General features: G+C 49.1%; 1 protein-coding gene across 2 annotated transcripts in view; it reads left to right on the top strand.

Moving 5' to 3' along the window:
• Window positions 1–19,406, top strand: part of NTM (neurotrimin) — a 925,228-nt gene that overhangs the window by 268,628 nt on the left and 637,194 nt on the right. The window contains exon 1 of one of the 2 annotated variants that reach the window (XM_061157564.1): window positions 8,726–8,764. The exons of the other annotated variant lie outside the window; for it this stretch is intronic. The gene's annotated coding sequence lies outside the window, so the exon portion shown is untranslated. Of the gene's footprint in view, window positions 1–8,725; window positions 8,765–19,406 lie in introns of those variants that run through there. 2 annotated transcript variants of the gene reach the window in all.

The raw sequence follows: 19,406 nt of genomic DNA on the forward strand, positions 1-19,406 counted from the left end.
ATGAGCAGGAGGAGGAGGATGAAGGAAGAGACAGCAGCAGTCTTGTTTTTTTTTAAATTTCTTCCCCTTTTATGGGTCTTTCTTTTCCCCTTCCCTTTGTTCTTTCAGTCTCACACGTCTCCCCCACCTAGTGTCCCTCTTAGCCTCCAGAAGCAGATGCGGGACGTTAGAAAGACAGCTTTTATAGCTTTCGTCGCTCCTGTGGGAGGCCTGGCAGCAGCCCACAAGCCCTGTTTGGGGGTGGGGGTGAGGCTCAGGTCCCTCTGGCTGCAGCTGCGGGAGAAATCTCAGATGAATTTCAAAACCTGGCTTTGCTTTGGATGTGATCAACAGTCACAGTGGGGCCTCTATGTTTTACTATATGAGCAAACCCAGAGGGAAGGGGAAGACCAAGCCCCCCCACCCCAGCTCGCCCCCTCCCCTGTGCGGTGTGGCTAAGTGGAGGGCACGGGAAACTTGTCTACCTCCCGCTCGTGGGCCTGGGCCTGCCCCAGGCACAGCAGTCCTGGAGAAGGTGGAAACGGCGGCTGTGCAGTCAGCAGGGATGTTCCACCCGATGCGGGGGTGGGGCACCTCTCGGCTCCTGCCAGAATGTTCTGGGCAGAGAGCTTGGGGCTCCCACATGACTGTGGCCCTGAAGCCGCTCTGGGTACCCGAACACCCAGGCAGCACCCCGCCTTCAGGCTCTGCCCTGCTCAGACTCCTTCTCGAACCTCCTGAGGACTGGCTTCCAGGTGACGGGATGGCTGCATTGGTGGGAAGGTGTTGCTGGGAGGGGGCGGTAGGTTACAAAAGTCCCAGCAAAGGAAAACCTCAGGCGATCACAGCCTCCAGCCTTATCACAAAGGTGGATGGAACGCTCACCGGAGTTTATGAACAGTTGTTGATTATGCCAGAAGCCAGGGCAGGGCAACAGCCTCGTGGTTTCCGGCCCATCAAATGGGCCGTCCACTCAAGGACGGTTGCAGCAGACACAGAATACGTGTCTCCCTGGGCTCACAGCTGTCCCTGGGGTCTCGCTGTAAGACAACCTGCTTCCTGTCTCAGGACACTACTGCATAGGCTTGCAGAGTTCCTTTCTAAAGGCATAGAGTCCACCTCTGGCAACAGGGAAGGGGGACAAGGAAACACTGGCCTCCTTTCCTTTCTGCTGGTAAAACCACTTTCTCGGAAATCTTTCTTTCCAGGCAGAGCCCTGGGAAGATAAGGACGAGCCAGGTGGACCCCCTTTTCCCAATGACAGAGCCAACGCCCTTATGTCTGTTCCAGAGAAGCCTGGTAGGATGTGTGGGGACCTCAGAGCTCCAGAAACTGCAGCTGTAATGGGGAATGACTCCATCAGGGTGCACACCCTCGGGGTCTATCTAATATGATGCATCCCCAAGCCCCGTCCCCCACCTGCAGCAGCACCATCACCCAGGAACTTCCCAGAAATGCAGGTTCTCAAGCCACCCCTCTAACCCAACCCACTGCCTTTTAGAACACCTGCCCAAAAATACTCCAGCTCTTAATGATCCCGTATCATCTCCCTGCCTTAATAGACTCAAAAGCAACCCTCATTGCTCTACCTTCCTGTAGTACAGTCTGGGTGGTGGTGTGGTGCCTTGGAATCAAGGGGATCGTGCAGGAGTCAGCCCCAGTGGCATGGACAGGGTGGGAGCTGGCAGAGTGTGATGGGTACCAAGGAGGAGGTGAAACTTTGGCCAGGTGTGGCCTGTTACAGAGATGCTGTTGGAGGATGTGGGGTGGGGCTCCTGTGGATTCATCCTGTGGATGAATGTTCAGATTCCCAGGTTGTAGAGTGTGAGTGTCAGAGCAGGGCTGGAGAAGGCGGGCACTGCCAGCCCTGGGCCCAGACACTTGCCTTTTCATCCTGTCTCCCTTCCCTTGAGGCCCAAAGGCCATCCAAGGGAGGGCTGGAGAAGAGCTAGTCATGGATCAAGTTTGGAATAAGTATGCAACCATCAGAATAAGCTCTTCTCCTGGCAGAAGACCCCGTTCCAGGGAAAGCACTTGAACTTGCTTCAGAATGTGTACATTTCAATTTGTCCTTGGTGCTCCGTGAGCTACCCTGGGAGTCAGGCATCCTTTCTAAACTCTAAAGCCTAAGGGGCATCCTGGTTGTGGGACTGAACATGTTCATAGACCTGCCTTCCAGCAATGGGGAAACAGACAAAGAGAACAGACTTATGGACATGGGGAGAGGGGAGGAGAGGGTGAGCTGTATGGAAAGAGTAACATGGAAACTTACATTGAAGTGAGGTGAAATCGCTCAGTCATGTCCGACTCTTTGTGACCCCAATGACTGTAGCCTACCACCCTCCTGCATCCATAGGATTTTCCAGCCAAGAGTACTGGAGTGGGTTGCCATTTCCTTCTCCAGAGGTCTTCCCAACCCAGGGATCAAACCTGGGTCTCCATTTATGTCAAATAGATAGCTAACAGAAATTTGCTGTCTGGCTCAGGAAACTCAAACAGGGGCTCTTATCAACCTAAAGGGGTGGGATGGGGAGGGAGATGGGAGGGATTGTCAAAAGGGAGGGGATATATGCATACCTACGGCTGATTCATGTTGAGCTTTGACAGAAAACAATGAAGTTCTGTAAAGCAATTATCCTTCAATAAAAAAATAAATTAAAAAAAAATAGAGCCGCCTTCACACTCAGGTTACAGTGAGGATTGGGGATGAGCAGAAGCCCCTCTGCAGTTGAAACTGTCACCACAGTTGGGCTATCACCATGTGTGGTTTTATGACGGCGCTCTGAGGAGCAGACAGAAAAGTCATTGACAAGGGTTGGGCTTGTAGGGCCTGGAGTGGAGACAATGTCAAGCGAGGCAGTCTGCAGAACTAGCTCCTCTCCTTCAGGAAGGAGAGCATGTGAGTTCATCAGAGGAGAACTTTGCAAGGACTTCCCTGGTGGTCCAGGGGTTAAGGTCTGTGCTTTCAAGGCAGGGGGCACAGGTTCAATTCATGGTTGGAGAACTAATATCCCATAGGCCACATGGCGAGTCCAAAAAATAAAATACATTAAAAAAAAGTTATACGAAAGAGAAGAACTTTGCATTCAGGAGGCAGAAAATGAAGGCGAGCCTGCCCTTGCCATGGAGGGACGGAGGACACGGGTGGGCAGCGGGTTTTTAATGCAGCTCTGTAGCTGGAGCCACTCAAAAAGGGCCAGCCTCTTTTTGAAGTCCTCCCTGATCCTTTCTACCAAATTCCAGTTTTCTTCTTTCCCTTTATATTACTCTCGGCACCCAAATGAAAGATGTGGGTGCTCGGCCCTCCCGTGGCACCCTATGCCTGCCCCGTGGGGTCAGCCCCGATGCCACATTGTAATTCAGCCTCCTCATCTGCTTTCTCTCTAGACTGCAGGGAGGCAGGGATCACATCTTTCATCTGCAGCCCCAGAGCCATCACAGGGTCTGCTGTGTATAGACACACAGTCCCTTATCTGCAATTCCAAATCCAGAAAGGTCTGAGAACCAAAAAGTCTTCTTATAACTCATTTTGCAGTAGAATCTGGGCCAGGTATTGGCAGGTTTTCAGAGGCAAGATGTAGCAGCAGAGTGGAGACAACTGATGAATGACAAATGGAAGAAACACTAAAAGCCAGAGCGAGCAGCAGCCACTGGGCTCAGAGGAAGGGGTGGTACATTATGGGGGCCAGTATGGGGTGACCTCAGATACCTCCCGGTACTTGTTGTTATTCAGTCACTTCAGTCGTGTCCGACTCTCTGCAACCCCATGGACTATAGCCCACCATGCTCCTCTGTCCAGGGGATTCTCCAGGCAAGAATACTAGCTTCTCCAGGGGATCTTCCTGACCCAAGAATTGAACCTTCGTCTCATGCATTGGCAGGTGGATTCTTTACCACTGAGCCAACTGGTTTTAAATTGTAGGTTCAATTCTCAAAGATGAGGGGCCGGAGGGGAGGTACTCTTGGGACAGTACACACAATTTTCTGAGTATTTTCCAAACTTGCTCTCTTCCCCCCTTCCTGTGGAGTTTCCAAACTCTCCCAGGGCTGGGACGTTGGCCCATTTTTTCCCCATTCTTTCTACATGGCCCATTAAAAGGTGTTCCGAGGACAGTCCAGAATTCTCCTGTCCTGCAGGAAAGACTTCTGGGCCTTGCACATAGATTGCAATCAAGAATACAGTTGGTCCTGGAACAACTCAGGTTTAAACTGTGCAGGTTCAATAATACATGTTTTTTTTTAATAGTAAACATTACAGAGGCCTTCCCAGGTGGCTCAGTGGTAAAGAATCCACCTGTCAATGCAGGAGACCTGAGTTCCATCCCTGGATCAGGAAGATTCTCTGGAGAAGGAAATGGCTACCTACTCCAGTATTCTTACCTGGAGAATTCCATGGACAGAGAAGCCTGGTGGGCTATGGTCCATTGGGTCTCAAAAGAGTCAGACATGACTGAACGACTGAACAACAACAAAACATTACAGAACCACAAGATCTGCAGGTTGGTTGGATCCTCAGATGTGGAACCTGCAGACATGGACAATTGACTCTAAGTTACATGAGGGTTTTGACTATAGGGAGGATGAGTGATCCTAACCTTTGTGCTATTTGAGGGTGTTCTCTCCAATAAATGAAAACTTAGATAGTGTGAGTTTTACATTAATATGCCTTATTTTTGGTTTGTAGTAGAGCCGTTTTAGTCTCCAGCAAAATTAAGCAGAAAGTAGAGATTTTGCACCCATCCTCCTTGCAGAAGGGCTTCTCCGGTGCTCAGTGGTAAAGAATCCACCTGCTAATACACGAAAGGTGGGTTCAGTTCCTGGGTTGGGAAGATCTCCTGGAGGAGGATATGTCAACCGACTCCAATATTCTTGCCTGGAGAATTCCATGGACAGAGGAGCCTGGTGGGCCACAGTTCATGGGGTCACAAACAGTCAGACACAGCTGAGCAACTAAACAATAGCAACTCCTTACAAAAGCCTCCCCCATCATCAACAGTGGAACAGTCCTTACATCACGTACTGACATTGAAACAATATTATTTTAATGCCTGTTTGTCCTCCCATAAGAGTAATAACGACTCAGACAAGGTGTTGCTCCCCAGCTCTGATTGGGAACCTCTTACTCCTTCCCTTTACCTGGAGGTTCTTGGTGTATTGAGAAGCTAGCCGAGCTGCAATGCCGCGGAGCAGACAGGAGACAGGATGACAAGCTTTGAAAGGGGTCAACTCTGAGAAGACAGACAAGTCATTCCTGTGCTACAGAGGGATGCTTACGGACATAGACACTGTGTATGGAGAAAGATGTTCGGGATGAGTTCCCTCCCTGGGGACCAGAGTGGGAGAGGGAATCTGGGCCGAGATCTGATGTCCAGATCTCTCACCCATGGGGAGGGCAAAAGCTGCACCAGCTCCTGGGGGCAGCTGGAGACCAGTTTGTCTGTGTTTCTCCGGGAGTTCCGCCCAAAGACAGCAGTCCCGGATACCAAGCCCTGAAAACCATTCACTGTTCACAATTTACAGCACATATTTGAACACGTAAAGAGTCTGACAGCCTCATACATGCTGGTGGAGCCTGCAGGGGGTGTGGGACTCTCTCCACCTATCAGAGGAGGGGCTGGGCAGAGCACGCTGGTGGGTTTCTCACAGCGGGCGAGGGGTGAAGCCAGAGTCCAGTAGGCATGTCCTGGGCTGTGCTTCCCACAGGGCGTGGAGGGAGGAGCATTCTCTCCCAGGCTCCTGGCCACCGCCTGTGATGAAACCCCATCGGTTATTCACAGTGTAACACCCATAAAAACAGTAACAACACAACCATCCTTCTGAAGCCGAGAAGAGTGTGTTAGATCGTGTGTGACTGCGAAGTCATTTCAGTCGTGTCCAACTCTGTGACCCCATGGACTGTAGCCCACCAGGCTCCTCCGTCCATGGGATTCTCCAGGCAAGAGTCCTGGAGTGGCTTGCCATTTCCTCCTGCAGGGGATATTCCCGACCCAGGGATCAAACCCACATCTCTTGCGTCTCCTGCACTGGCAGGCAGGTTCTTTACCATGACTGCCACCTGGGAAGCCCATTTTGGGTGTAGAAAAAAAAGTTTCTGCATCAAATACTTTTAAGAAAAATTCAAGCTTGGCTCTTCATTGCAGACCTTCTCTATGTCTTCACTAGACTGATGTGGCCACAAAGAATGCAGGGAGAGGGAACATATTTCCTGAAGGTATCTGACCACAACTCTGACCTCGGCAGAACTTCTTGAATGGAAAGCTCTTAGGGGATTGAATGCAGCATTCAGTTCAGTTCAGTTCAGTTCAGTTGCTCAATCATGTCCGACTCTCTGCGACCCCATGAATCGCAGCACGCCAGGCCTCCCTGTCCATCACCAACCTCCGGACTTTACTCAAACTCATGTCCATCAATTTGGTGATGCCATCCAGCCATCTCATCCTCTGTCGTCCCCTTCTCCTCCAGCTCCCAAACCCTCCCAGCATCAGGGTCTTTTCCAATGAATCAACTCTTTGCATGAGGTGGTTAAAGTATTGGAGTTTCAGCTTCAGCATCAGTCCTTCCAGTGAACACCCAGGACTGATCTCCTTTAGGATGGACTGATTAGATCTTCTTGCAGTCCAAGGGACTCTCAAGAGTCTTCTCCAACACCACAGTTCAAAAGCATCAATTCTTCGGCACTCAGCTTTCTTCACAGTCCAACTCTCACATCCACACATGATCACTGGAAAAACCATAGCCTTGACTAGATGGACCTTTGTTGGCAAAGTAATGTCTCCGCTTTTTAATATGCTATATAGGTTGGTTATAACTTTCCTTCCAAGGAGTAAGCATCTTTTAATTTCATGGCTGCAGTCACCATCTGCAGTGATTTTGGAGCCCCCCAAAATAAAGTCTGACACTGTTTCCACTGTTTCCCCATCTATTTCCCATGAAGTGATGGGACCAGACGCCATGATCTTAGTTTTCTGAATGTTGAACTTTAAGCCAACTTTTCCACTCTCCTCTTTCACTTTCATCAAGAGGCTTTTAAGTTCCTCTTCACTTTCTGCCATAAGGGTGGTGTCATCTGCATATCTGAGGTTATTGATATTTCTCCCAGCAATCTTGATTCCAGCTTGTGCTTCTTCCAGCCCAGCGTTTCTCATGATGCACTCTGCATATAAGTTAAATAAGCAGGGTGACAATATATAGCCTTGACGTACTCCTTTCCCTATTTGGAACCAGTCCATCGTTCCATGTCCAGTTCTAACTGTTGCTTCCTGACCTGCATATAGGTTTCTCAAGAGTCAGGTCAGGTGGTCTGGTATTCCCATCTCTTTAAGAAATTTCCACAGTTTACTGTGATCAACACAGTCAAAGGCTTTGGCATAGTCAATAAAGTAGAAATAGATGTTTTTCTGGAACTCTCTGGCTTCTTCAATGATCCAGCGGATGTTGGCAATTTGACCTCTGGTTCCTCTGCCTTTTTGAAAACCAGCTTGAACATCTGGAAGTTCACGGTTCACTTATTGCTGAAGCCTGGCTTGGAGAATTTTGAGCATTACTTTACTGGCGTGTGAGATGAGTGCAATTGTGCACAGTTTGAGCATTCTTTGGGATTGCCTTTCTTTGGGATTGGAATGATAACTGATCTTTTCCAGTCCTGTGGCCACTGCTGAGTTTTCCAAATTTGCTGGCATATTGAGTGCAGCATTTTCACAGCATCATCTTTCAGGATTTGAAATAGCTCAACTGGAATTCCATCACCTCCACTAGCTTTGTTCGTAGTGATGCTTTCTAAGGCCCACTTCACTTCACATTCCAGGATGTCTGACTCTAGGTGAGTGATCACACCATCGTGATTATCTGGATCGTGAAGATCCTTTTTGTACAGTTCTGTGTATTCTTGCCACCTCTTCTTAATATCTTCTGCTTCTGTTAGGTCCATACCGTTTCTGTCCTTTATCGAACCCATATTTGCATGAAATGTTCCCTTGGCATTTCTAATTTTCTTGAAGAGATCTCTAGTCTTTCCCATTCTGTTGTTTTCCTCTATTTCTTTGCATTGATTGCTGAGGAAGGCTTTCTTATCTCTCCTGGCTCTTCTTCGGAACTCTGCATTCAATGGAAATGTCTTTCCTTTTCTCCTTTGCTTTTTGCTTCTCTTCTTTTCACAGCTATTTGTAAGGCCTCCTCAGACAGCCATTTTGCCTTTTTGCATTTCTTTTCACGGGGATGGTCTTGATCCCTGTCTCCTGTACTCTGACCCTTCCCCCGGCTAGGCCCACCAGCCCTGGCCCCAGGTCCCCATGCCTCCTCCCCCGAGAGGACAGGCCCCATGCACTGCACAGCCTCATCCTCACGTCCCATTCCCTTGGTCTCTGGTGTCTGCTCCTCTCTCATCCTCCCGCCCCTTCCTCAGTGAAGAGCGGGAGCAGGCAGTGCAAGGCCAGGGTGGCAGGGAGGGACAGGAAGCCGCCACAAAACCAAAGGAAATCTTGAGGGGAGGCTGGGCCCGAGGGATGGGCTTCTTGCAAAATCCCCAGTTTCATTAAATATAGAAAGGTGGGAGGAAGAAAGAATACCCACTCACTGTTCCAGTTTCAAAGTCGGAAGGCTGGCCTTGATTTCAAAGACCTTGTGTGTAATGTGATGCATGGCTTTCTCTTCTGTTTCTCTCTTTATAGGTAAGTGACATTTCATTCTGCTCATCCCCAAGGCAAAGTTGGATGGTTTTAAAGTGGAAAATAAAATGATCGGAAGGAAACGGGGAAGGTGGGAAGAGGTGGCGTCGAGGGCGGTACAGGTAGGTGCCCACGAGATCACTGTCCTTCGCGCAGACAGGGAGGGGGAGGCGCCCGGAGCGACGGTGAATGCCTTTCCCCAGGTCTGGAGGTCCGGGCCATGGCTGTGGTTTCTGAGATGTAGAAGCCTTTGCTCCTGGAAGGAGGTCTGTTCTCTAAAGTGGATGCTCGGGGCTGTCTCCAAGGAGTCTTTCCCTGTTAGGGGTTGGTTTCGTGTCCTGGTTCCGTGTATCAGCTGCGTTGCAGTGGGCACCTGGTGGGGTGCTGGTGGAGTGGGTAGGGAAGGATGGGATTGCGTCTGGATAGACAGAACATCCCGGAGGAGGATCAGGAATTCGGAAGGTGAACATGCCTGTTGTGATGGGACTGCAAACAGCATGGAAATTTCTGGACAGGAAGGAGATTTGTGGGGAAACTGAGACCCTCCGGCACATTGAGAATCATTTACTTAATCGCCAGGTCTGTTTATTACCGCGGACGTATTTTCCTGTGGTCTCGGAGGCTACGACAGCACTTCTTTTCTCCTGAGCCTGAAGCTAAGCTGAGTCTTAAAGCTGGAGGCTGACTTATTACAGATGAGTTGGTCATTCAGGGAAGGTGTTTTGAAGTTCAAGATGAGTTTGGGTTTTCTACTCTCCTGAAATTCAATCCCTCTTCCCTAAGATGAAAGCGGAAGAACTTCTAATTTCTCCTATAACTTGCGAATGATCCACTGAAATAATTGATTGACGGCTCTGTCGACATGTACTTTTTTTTTTTTTTAAAGAAAGAAGGAAATGTAAAGCCTTCTGTTTAGCGGTCTGTTAATCTAGGTGAAGGACACACAGCTCAATTCAATAAAAATATTTAAAGTGTATGGTCTTATCATGCCCAATTAAGGGAGATAAATAGAGTTGACTGGGTGGGGGGAGGTTAGGAGGAAGGGGACAAAGGTAGAAACCACTTCAATCTGTGGCACTCAGAGGGGAAAATTCTCCACACACAGGAGGCAAATCTGAAGTCCCTAGAAATGTTAGAAAGAGGCAAAAATACTAGAATCTGTTATTTAAGCTATTTGATGCCATGTCTAAATGTTTGCTACACCGTGGGTTAATTCTCTTTTCCTCCATTTCAACAAAGAAAACAAACAAAAAAAGAAAACTCAAAATACAACGTCTTTCTCTGAAATTGATTCTATATGGAAAATGACCATGCATCTCTTTTCGTGACATCCTATCCCAATCTTGAGGTCTTTTATTATATAATTATATTCTCACTGATCCCAGTTGTACTTTCAGTGCTGTAGACGGGCCAAGAAAACTTGTTGGTATTTGTCCTGCAAAATGGGAAAAATTAGGCTACATCTATTGGGATCCTAGTCCACAACAGAGCTCCGTTCACCCTGTCCTGCTTTGAAAATGCAGAGAAACTGCAGTCAAGAAGCAACGCTAGCATCTTGCCTGGCAGGCAACACACGATGGGGTTCTAAGCTGGAGGGCTTCCTAAGGCCCCTTGTTCACAAAAAGCAGATTGTACCTTTGGATCAAGGTCAATTGAGTGACTGACTTTTGGAAAATTCATCTTCTTCTAGAATTTGTCAACAGAACAAGGGCTGTGACATAATCCTTCATCTGGATAGTCTGCCTTTTATGCAGATGGCAGATATTGGGTGGGTGGGAAGGGACTGCGTTCACCCCCAGGCTTCCCCTTTGGACACCGTAGTTTGACTTGTGGGCTCAGAGGGAAGGGCTGCTGAGAAGTCAGGCTGTTGGAGTGGATGAAGTCAGTGCCTTGGAATTTTCTGTTAATAAGGAGGTAACGGGGTATATGTTAATTTCACAGGAAACATTTCCACAGAGTATATAAGTACAATGAATGTATTTGAATAGTTTCCATATGCTGGGACTCTCGGAACCAGGAGGATAAAATTCCATTTGCACCTGCCTTATAAACAACACATTGGCAGCACTCGTGTGCCCTCTGGAATCGGAGGATGAACGGGCAATGCTTGCACACACATACATCCCCAAACATGCCGACACTTGCACATGCAACACACAAATGCATATTTTTAGATGCAAAAACACCAAGCTGCGATTTTGCCTTTGAAAGGTGACAAACAGTAAAGATCTTTTTGAGAACCAGCTCTGCCCTCTCTCTCTTGTTCCAAAAGACCCCACACACTCTGTTCCTCTCCCCCATCACCTCCCCATCGCCTGGTCCAGTTGCTGTATTTACTTCACAGCCTCGTCCCTGAAAGCCAGTTTCTTCCTTGGCTTTGGGATCTGTTGTACGTCCCCCTTCCCATCGTGAGTGCCCCGTGGAGGGGCGGGCAACAGTTAACCATGTGGGTCCAGCATTGACCTCCTTCCCTGTTTTTCTCTCCACTCTGGGCCCTGAGGCCTTCCTTGACCACTCTGTCCATCTGCACCAGCTCTGGAGATGAGGGACAGGCTGTGGGATGGAGTATGTGCTTCTTGGACCTTGAGGTCTCTGGGTGTCAGAAGGCAGTGATGAGCGTGAGGGGTCAAATTCCACAGCCCCTCCTCTGCCACTTTTGCAAGGCCTGCTTTGAGGCCAGCAGGAAATCCCACATTTCTGACAAGGACCATTCTGTGACATTCCTTTAAAGCTAACCTTCATGAATTTCAGACACCATGCGAAACCATTCTCTCTCTCATATTTTATTTTCAAAACGATCCTATGATGTTGGTGTTATCATCTTCTTCTTACAAATGAGGAAGTGAGATAATGTTGCCCAAGGTCACTTGACCTTGAACCTGAATTTGATGCTGTAGCTCTCTCACTGTGATGCGGTGGTTTTAACTGTTGTGTATCACATAGAGCACTTAAACTCTCCCAGAAGAGGACAGGGAGGCAGGGAGGGGAACCTTTAAACCTTTAAACTGGGCTGCTTCTTTCTAGCTCTTTAGATCAATCCAACTCTGGACCAAGCAGGCACCTTCTGGACATGGCCTTGGAGGAGCCAGCACAGAGCAATGGAAAAGAATTGGGCACAGGCTTAGCAGAACTGGGGTTTGAGGCCTGAATCTGCCGTTAAATCTCTGATGACTCCAGACAATTGATTTAATTCCCTGAGCCTCTCACATCACGACAAAGGCATTATCAAGTACAGCACCATTTCAAAAGCTAAGTAGGAGACCCCATCAGAGAATGGCACCTAGGAAAGGATGCTCTGACCATACCTGCCCATTATCCTTACCTGAACAGTCCCCTTCTGTCCTGGCTCCCCAGATCTCTAATCCGAGTTCTTGATTTTTCTGATGAAGTCTAGAATTTTTGCCAACAGTAAAGAACAGTTCTTGGCAGCTTCCTGAGTCTTCACTTCCTTTCAATACCAGGCCTAGTGGAGAGCAAAATTAGCCTGCCAATCACTCAGAGACATGTGGGCCCCAGGAAATTAAATTCCCCCTCTCTCCAGCTGTCTCCCCCCACGTGCCAGGTACCAAATGAATGTGCAGGCCACGCGTTTCCAATCCCGTCTCTCCTTCCTATATGTTAATTTGAGCACCTTAGTAGAACAAAACTAAACGAGTGGATATGAGATGAAGTTCATTATCCCCCAAAGCCAAAGGTTACAGGAGGGAGTTAGTTGGAAGGTAGGTTTGGCTCTCTTACATCATTCTTTTGGATTAGAACATTTTCTTTTTCCAGCAATATTTAAAAGCCACCTTCTTACACAGGTCACCATCTTTTGTGACCAGTTGAACGGAGAGAAATGAATAGGGACTGAAGCTGCTTAGCACCTACTTGGAATTCCTGCAGCTGCCTGGTTCTCCCAGACCTCATGTCCTTCCTGCAACTACTTGGCACCAGGGACAGGACCCATGCTTTCTGAAGATGATGTTTGGGGACCCACGTGCAGTTGGGAAAACTGGGCTCCCAGGGCTTTCTGTGTCTGCCAGTGGCATTCACACAGCCCCTTCTGGCCTTGGGGGGATTGAGAGAGAACCTCCTCTGAAGGCTGACTCTTGGGGCGGCCACTCTCTTATGTAACCTTCCCACCTCTCAGCTCTGGAGCGAGGGCTCTTAATCCTGACATTTGCCTGAGCATTCAGAGGAAAAGCCTCTTCAGTACCATGGGGCAAAAAAGACTGTAGATACACAGTCACTGCACAGATGTGAAAAGCCAGGAATAGATCCCAGGGCAAGTGAAGGACACAGAGCTTTAGTGGAAATCTGCGGTCACTATTGTGCGATACCTCGTGTCCCCTCTGAATTTCATATGTTGAAGCCCTCACCCCCAGCCCCTCAGAATGTGACTGTCTTTGGAGACAGGCCCTTTAAGGGGTAGGTCAGGTAAACAGGAGTAAATAGGAGGTCATAGGAGTGGGCCATTGCCCAGTCTAACTGATTTCCTTACAAGAAGAGGTTCGGACACAGACATGCACAGGTGAGGACGCAGGGAGAACATGGCCATCTAGAGATGCTTCAGAATGAAACTGACCCCCTAGACACCTTGATCTTGGACTTCTCACCTCCACAACTGTGAGGAAGTACATTTCTGCTGTTTAAGCCACCCAGTCTGAGGTGCATCTTACAGCAGACCATGCAAGAGAACCCAGACAGGGCAAGAAACAGCACAGGTGTCTGGAAACAACAGAAGCTCCCATGGGCTGCAGAAAATAGGCAGACTCGCAGGTCAAATCCCTAGCCCCCATTCTCCTGACCTTTGGCTAGTTACCATTTTAATCCCCACTTTTCTCATCTGTAAAATGGGTTTGACATGTATCTCACTGCTGTGTTGAGAACTGATTGATAATAAACAACAAATATTGTAGCATAAGGCTCAACATCCAGTTCTCTACTTCTTATTATTTCTCTTAATAGTGATAGGGATAAAAACCAAGTGTATATATAATATTGTGATTTTAGTGTGTGCTAGGCATTGTGCTAAACGTTCACCCAGGACACTTCATTTAATCTGGCCTTTTTATCTGGTGATTAGAAACAAGGCTAGTCTCAGGGCTCTGTGCCTGGGATCGTTGAGTACATCAACCTCTAAGCCAGGGCCTGAATGGAGACCTGTGAACTTCCCACTCGTCACCCCCTTGATTGACACTTGTCAGATCTCAACCTTCTTGGCTTGGGAAGAAGGACTGCCTTGATCACGGGTCATGACAGGTCCACACCCCATCCCCAGCCTGCCTCCATTCATCTCCAGGTGTTCCTCTATTTAAACGAAATTCACAGACGATTGTGGCCAAGCTTGAAGTATTCACTTATACCTATTTACATCATTGAGGGTGAGATATTGAGTGTGAACATATCATGCACCACAAACATACAGGCATTGAAAGGTAGGGGGTGGTCAGTTGTTCTGCCAGTGTCCTGGTCTGTTTGGACATGGAGCCTTGCCTATAACACACCCTCCCAGGTCAGCAGACCTAAGGATGAGTAAACACACTCAGCAAGCACACGCATTCTGACTCCCTGGCAGGGGAGAAGCCTGTGACCTCCAGGCAGAGGCCGCGTGACAGCCGAGAAGTCCCAGCTGACATTCCCACTGCTGCCCTTGCCCTGAGCCCGGAGATCTCCGCTCAGACAGTCGGGGTGGGCCGGGGCATCCTTAGCTATTTCCACATGCACCAGCTCCAGAGCTCTGCTTGAAGACATTCCCCTTCCCACTGCCTGAGTCTGGATTAGTCTAACTCCAAGAGCACCTTTCCTCCAAGTTCTTAACAGTCCTAGCACACTGCGTGAACTGCTCTGCTGCCTCATGGAGCTCAGTCCTAAAGATAACAAGAGATAGCTATTGGCATTCCTGTTTTGTGGGTGAGAAAGTGCAGCTCAGAGATTCGAAGCATCTGCCGTAAAGACACACAGCACCCACATGAACTCATGTCTGTCTAACTCCCAGCATCATATAGATACTGTGTCATATCTCTATACCTGCCTGGGTACAATCTGTATATAATGTGTAATATATATTACACATCAATATTCTATATAATTATGTATCAATATTATATTAAGTTATATAGTAAATGCTAATATATATATATATATATATATATATATATATATATATATTGGAGATGATGCTTGGGTATTCAAAAGAATTCCCTTCTAGGAAATACTACAAATTGAGAACTAAGGTTTAAAAAAAAAACCCAGCACCTCGATTATATGTTACAAGTTGAGAATTGAGGTTAAAAAACCCCAGCACCTCGATTATGTGTTACAAGTGTCTAAACCTTTGGACGATGTCCCCTCACCGATCACTTACAGCTTTGAGCTGAGAAAGGGCAGTGCCTTTGAGGCCACTTCTCTGAGCTGCCCAGGCCTTTTTCTTATTGAACAGGAGCAAGGTGGAAGGGATAATGAGACAGAAGCAAAGACTTGAGACAACTAATGTTTCCCCCTTCTTGTCCCCAATTTCGGACAAACATGGGGCCCAGAATGAGTGAGGGAATTAAATTAACGAAGACAATTTCTCCCTGTCATTGAACTCTGACTAATGAGTCTATTTCTGGGTAATAAGAAGGAGCAGGAAGTGACAAGGCAGTGTAATGAATTAGTGGCCCAGAACCTCGTTAGTCAGAATAATCTTTCCACGAAAGATAAATGATGCAAACATTAATTATAAAGCCAGGCTGGAAATGCATCCCATTATTTGGCTTCCTAAGAAATATCTCCCAGTTATCACAGGCATTTCAACCAACACCAATAACAATAAAGTAAAGGTTCACTGAGAACTCTCATCCTGGGAAGACCGGCTGGCGGTGGGAGCCTGGGGACCGGCCCCGCTCTCTACAGCGACCCCTTCTCAAATCTCCTGCAACCTCAGGGTCTCGTCCCAGCCCCGCCTCTCTGTGACCTGCAGCCTCTCTGTCTCTCTGGCTTGGCCATTCAGAGCCATCCACTCGGGGCCATTAGAGCCAGATGAGGCCAGGAGTTCAACGGGACTCTTCTCCCAGGTCAGAGAGAGAGAGGGGGCAAGGTCAGGGTTTTCCCAGTGACTCCAGCATCCTAAACGAGAGCTAGAGATCAAAACTGTGCAGGAACCAGAGAGACGGGTCAGCAAAGTTTCGGTCCTGGCTCTGTGTGAAAACTTACTTAGCCTGTTGTTCTGCTTATTTGTTTGTCTGATCAGAGAACTGCTGAGAGCGAGGTCTCTGGTTAAGAGGGCTCTTGGTGAGGGTTAAGTCTGGTTGGCACCTATTAAGTGCTGGGTGAATGCCGTCAGCACGTGTCGTGATGTGTAGTTTCAAGGCTACAGGGCTGGCAAGGGTATGGGGCGTTGGGGGCAGTTCTCTTGGAGCAGGGATGAGGGAGAGAGAGGCACCTGCCTGCCAGTGTCCCCAGGGGGCGAGTGCCAGGCCCTTGAAGGGCTGTCATCTCAGGCTGGTTATCATCTGGAATTTGGGGAGGTGCCCAGAAGGGAAGGGAGGAGAGGGAGGAGGCCTTCGCTCAGAACCAGAGCAGAGACTGAGTCAGTAATAAATGTGCTTTGCTGCGGCCATTACTCCCAAGAGTAAATAAGCCAGAATTAAAAACTATAAAAAAAGTCCTCGGCAGCGTCTGGTAATAAACTTGTCCGTGACTTCACGGCTTAGAGGTTCCTGAGCTTCTAAGGATGTTTGCTCCCTCCTGCCCACGGAGGGGCTGGGAATCCTTTGCTGCAGACCCGGGAGTCTGAAGCCCAGAGGCTGGAAGGTTCCGAGCCTCCTTCCAGGTGGCACCGTTGAAGCAGAGGCTGCAGGCGGCTTTGTTTCTAAGGCTTGGTTGTCATCTGACTGGCAACTCTTGGTAATGAGAGAAGAAAAAACCAATTAATTGGGAATGAGTTTTAATTGTCTCCAACTTCTCATTTGTAGGCTATTAAAACGAGTCACTATTAAGCGATCACATTGGGTTGCATCATCTGAGAAGATGGATGCCCCCCAAAAGTGCCCTCTCCTCTTCCAGCTTCCCCTTTGGGCAAAAACTGGGCTCTTGGGCTTTACGTAAAGTGAACCCATGGGGGGAAAATATAGAAAAAAAAAATCTTGCTGCCCAAATCTAATTTTTTTCTTTCTTTTTTCCACTAAAGAACAATTGCCTGCGCTTGTCTCTGATTCTGTGGCTGTTCTCCTCTTGTGCATTCTGGGAGCTGTAGGAGGGTTGCCGGGAAGGCAGGGCTTGCTTTGGGCAGCTTCTCTGTCCGCTCATCGCTGGCTCCGTGGTCGTGGGGGTGTGAAAGGCTGTACAAGGTCTGCTGTCTGGGCAGAAGGAGGGGACCCAGCTTGGGAAAGGACTGCCAGGGCCACTCCCCCCTCCTGCTCCCTTCCACCCCCCTCTTACTGCTCTAAAACGAGCTTTTATTTTTTTAAGCTTTGTGTGTGTCTGCATGCGTGCTAAGTTGCTTCAGCTGTGTCTGACGCTTTGCAACCTCATGAACTGTAGCCCACCAGGCGCTTCTGCCCGTGGGATTCTCCAGGCCAGAATACTGGAGTGGGTAGCCATGCCTCTCTCCAGGGGATCTTCCTGACCCAGGGATGGAACCCACATCTCTTAGTTTTCCTGCATTGGCAGGCGGGTTCTTTACCACTAGCGCCACCTGGGAAGCCTTTTTTGAGGTGTGATTGACAGATAAAATTTATATATAAGGAAGGTGTATGGCCTGATGGTTTGATGTATGAATACATTGTGGAAGGATGCCCGCAATCAAGCTAAGGCATCCATCACCTCACACAGTGACCATGTTGTGTGTGATGAGGACCTTTAGGATCTGCTCTTAGCAAATTCCAAGTGCGGGATAGGATGCCGTCAACTGCAGTCACCTTGCTGCATGCCAGGTCTCTGGAACTCACTCATCTTGATAACCAAAACTGCACGCTTTGGCCAGCATCTCCCCACATCCGCCTCCCCGTGACTTCCACTATTTTGGATTGCACAGTATTTGTCTCTCTGCGTCCAGATTATTTCACTTAGGATAGTAATCATGGCAGAATTATTCACAGTAGCCAAGATGTGGAAACAAGCTAAATGTCCATGGGGGATTAATTGGCAAAGGAAACACGGCACATCCATACCGTGGAAGATACTCAGCCTTAAGGAAGAAGGGAATCCTGCTGTTTGGGTCCTTGTGGAGGGGCCTGCAGGGTCAGTGAGGTCTCCTGCTGGGAGCTGGGGAGCATTGCAATGTGGGTACCTGAGCTACTACGGACGTGGCAGGTCACTAGATGTTTCTGAACCTGCCCGGGCAGTGCAGGGAGTGGAGATCGCAGCCCTCCCCGAGGGCTTGTGTAGATGCCATAGGTCAGATGTAGGTTGTGTAGGTGTCCGGCTAGATGCTAACCCCGAGGGCCCGGGGGTCCCCATAGTGCTGGAACCCCGGCCCCTCCCCTTTCAGCTCGCCCTCATCGGCCCCCTTCCCATCCCTCTCTGATCTTTCTCTCTGCCCAGCTTTCTGAACGCCCGTCACCTGTATCCCACCCACCGTGTCCCCCTGCTCTCTCCACACAAAAGGGCCAGGGCCCCCACAGAAGGCTCTGCTCAAGGCTCTGCTGGATAGGGCTTGGCTCCCTGCCTCTCCAGGTGAGCTCTACCCTCAGCAGCTTTATGACTTTCAAGGTGGAGCTGTCTCTGCCCCCTCAGGCAGAGGCGTAATCAGCCTGGAAGGCCAGTCCTGCCCCCTCTGCTCTCAGGGGTGTTATCTGGCTTCTCTCCCCGCTGCAGCCCACCCCGCGGCTGCGCAGTATTTATGGAGGGCCGGGCACCTGTCCCCTTCCATCTCCTTCCATCTAAATCACCTGCACGTTCAGGGGACTAATTCATGGCTCCTGTTGCACTCGGCTTGTCAGCTCTGGGCTTTGCAGAGGAGGTGGTGGAATCGCTCTGGACTCTGCAGCTGGTGGTGCAGTGGGTGGGGCCCGCGGGACCCTCACCAACCTCCCCCTGCCCACACACACACCAGAGCCCATGCTGGACAGGGCATCTCTGCGACGTGACGGGGCTGGCAAGCGGCTTGGCTTGTGAGACTGGCCAGGAGTCAGAGGTGTAAGAAGTTAAGGCTGGCGCAAATCCGGAAGTCACCAGAGGGTGACGAAGTGCTTTTAATGACAGTAGCTGATCAAAAAGACATCAGAAATGCAGACAGCCCAGTCCTGATTGAAGACAGGGCGGCTGGTTGAGGCAGCGCTATTTCTCGGTTTGGGGGCTGAGGCCCCTTTGAAGGTTGAGGTCCAGGGACTCTAGAATTGGCACCCTTGATGGCAGAAGTTCCTGGGCTCAGGATCAGGGTTAGGATGCCCTCCTAACCCCAGCTCCCCATGTTTGTCCCCATAGCTCTGCTGCTGCTGCTGCTGCTAAGTCACTTCAGTTGTGTCCGACTCTGTGCGACCCCATAGACGGCAGCCCACCAGGTTCTCCCGTTCCTGGGATTCTCCAGGCAAGAACACTGGAGTGGGTCCCCATAGCTCTAGGATGGCCTTAATGAGACAGCAGTGTTGGTGTTTATTTTTCTTGTCCACTAGATTCCCAGAACTTTTAGGAAATGGACATGAGCCTATTTAGGTTTTAGTTCTCCTGCTACCTGGTAGGAGCTCAGGAGAGGTTTATGAAATTGAAATACCCATGGATGCCCTCTGACTGCCTCTTCCCAGCCCCAAAAGTAAGGCTGTGTGATGAGATTTTCCCTCAGAACAGAGAAGATCACCA

The sequence above is a fragment of the Dama dama genome, chromosome 2 (assembly GCF_033118175.1).
Source record: "Dama dama isolate Ldn47 chromosome 2, ASM3311817v1, whole genome shotgun sequence".
Lineage (NCBI taxonomy): Eukaryota > Metazoa > Chordata > Mammalia > Artiodactyla > Cervidae > Dama > Dama dama.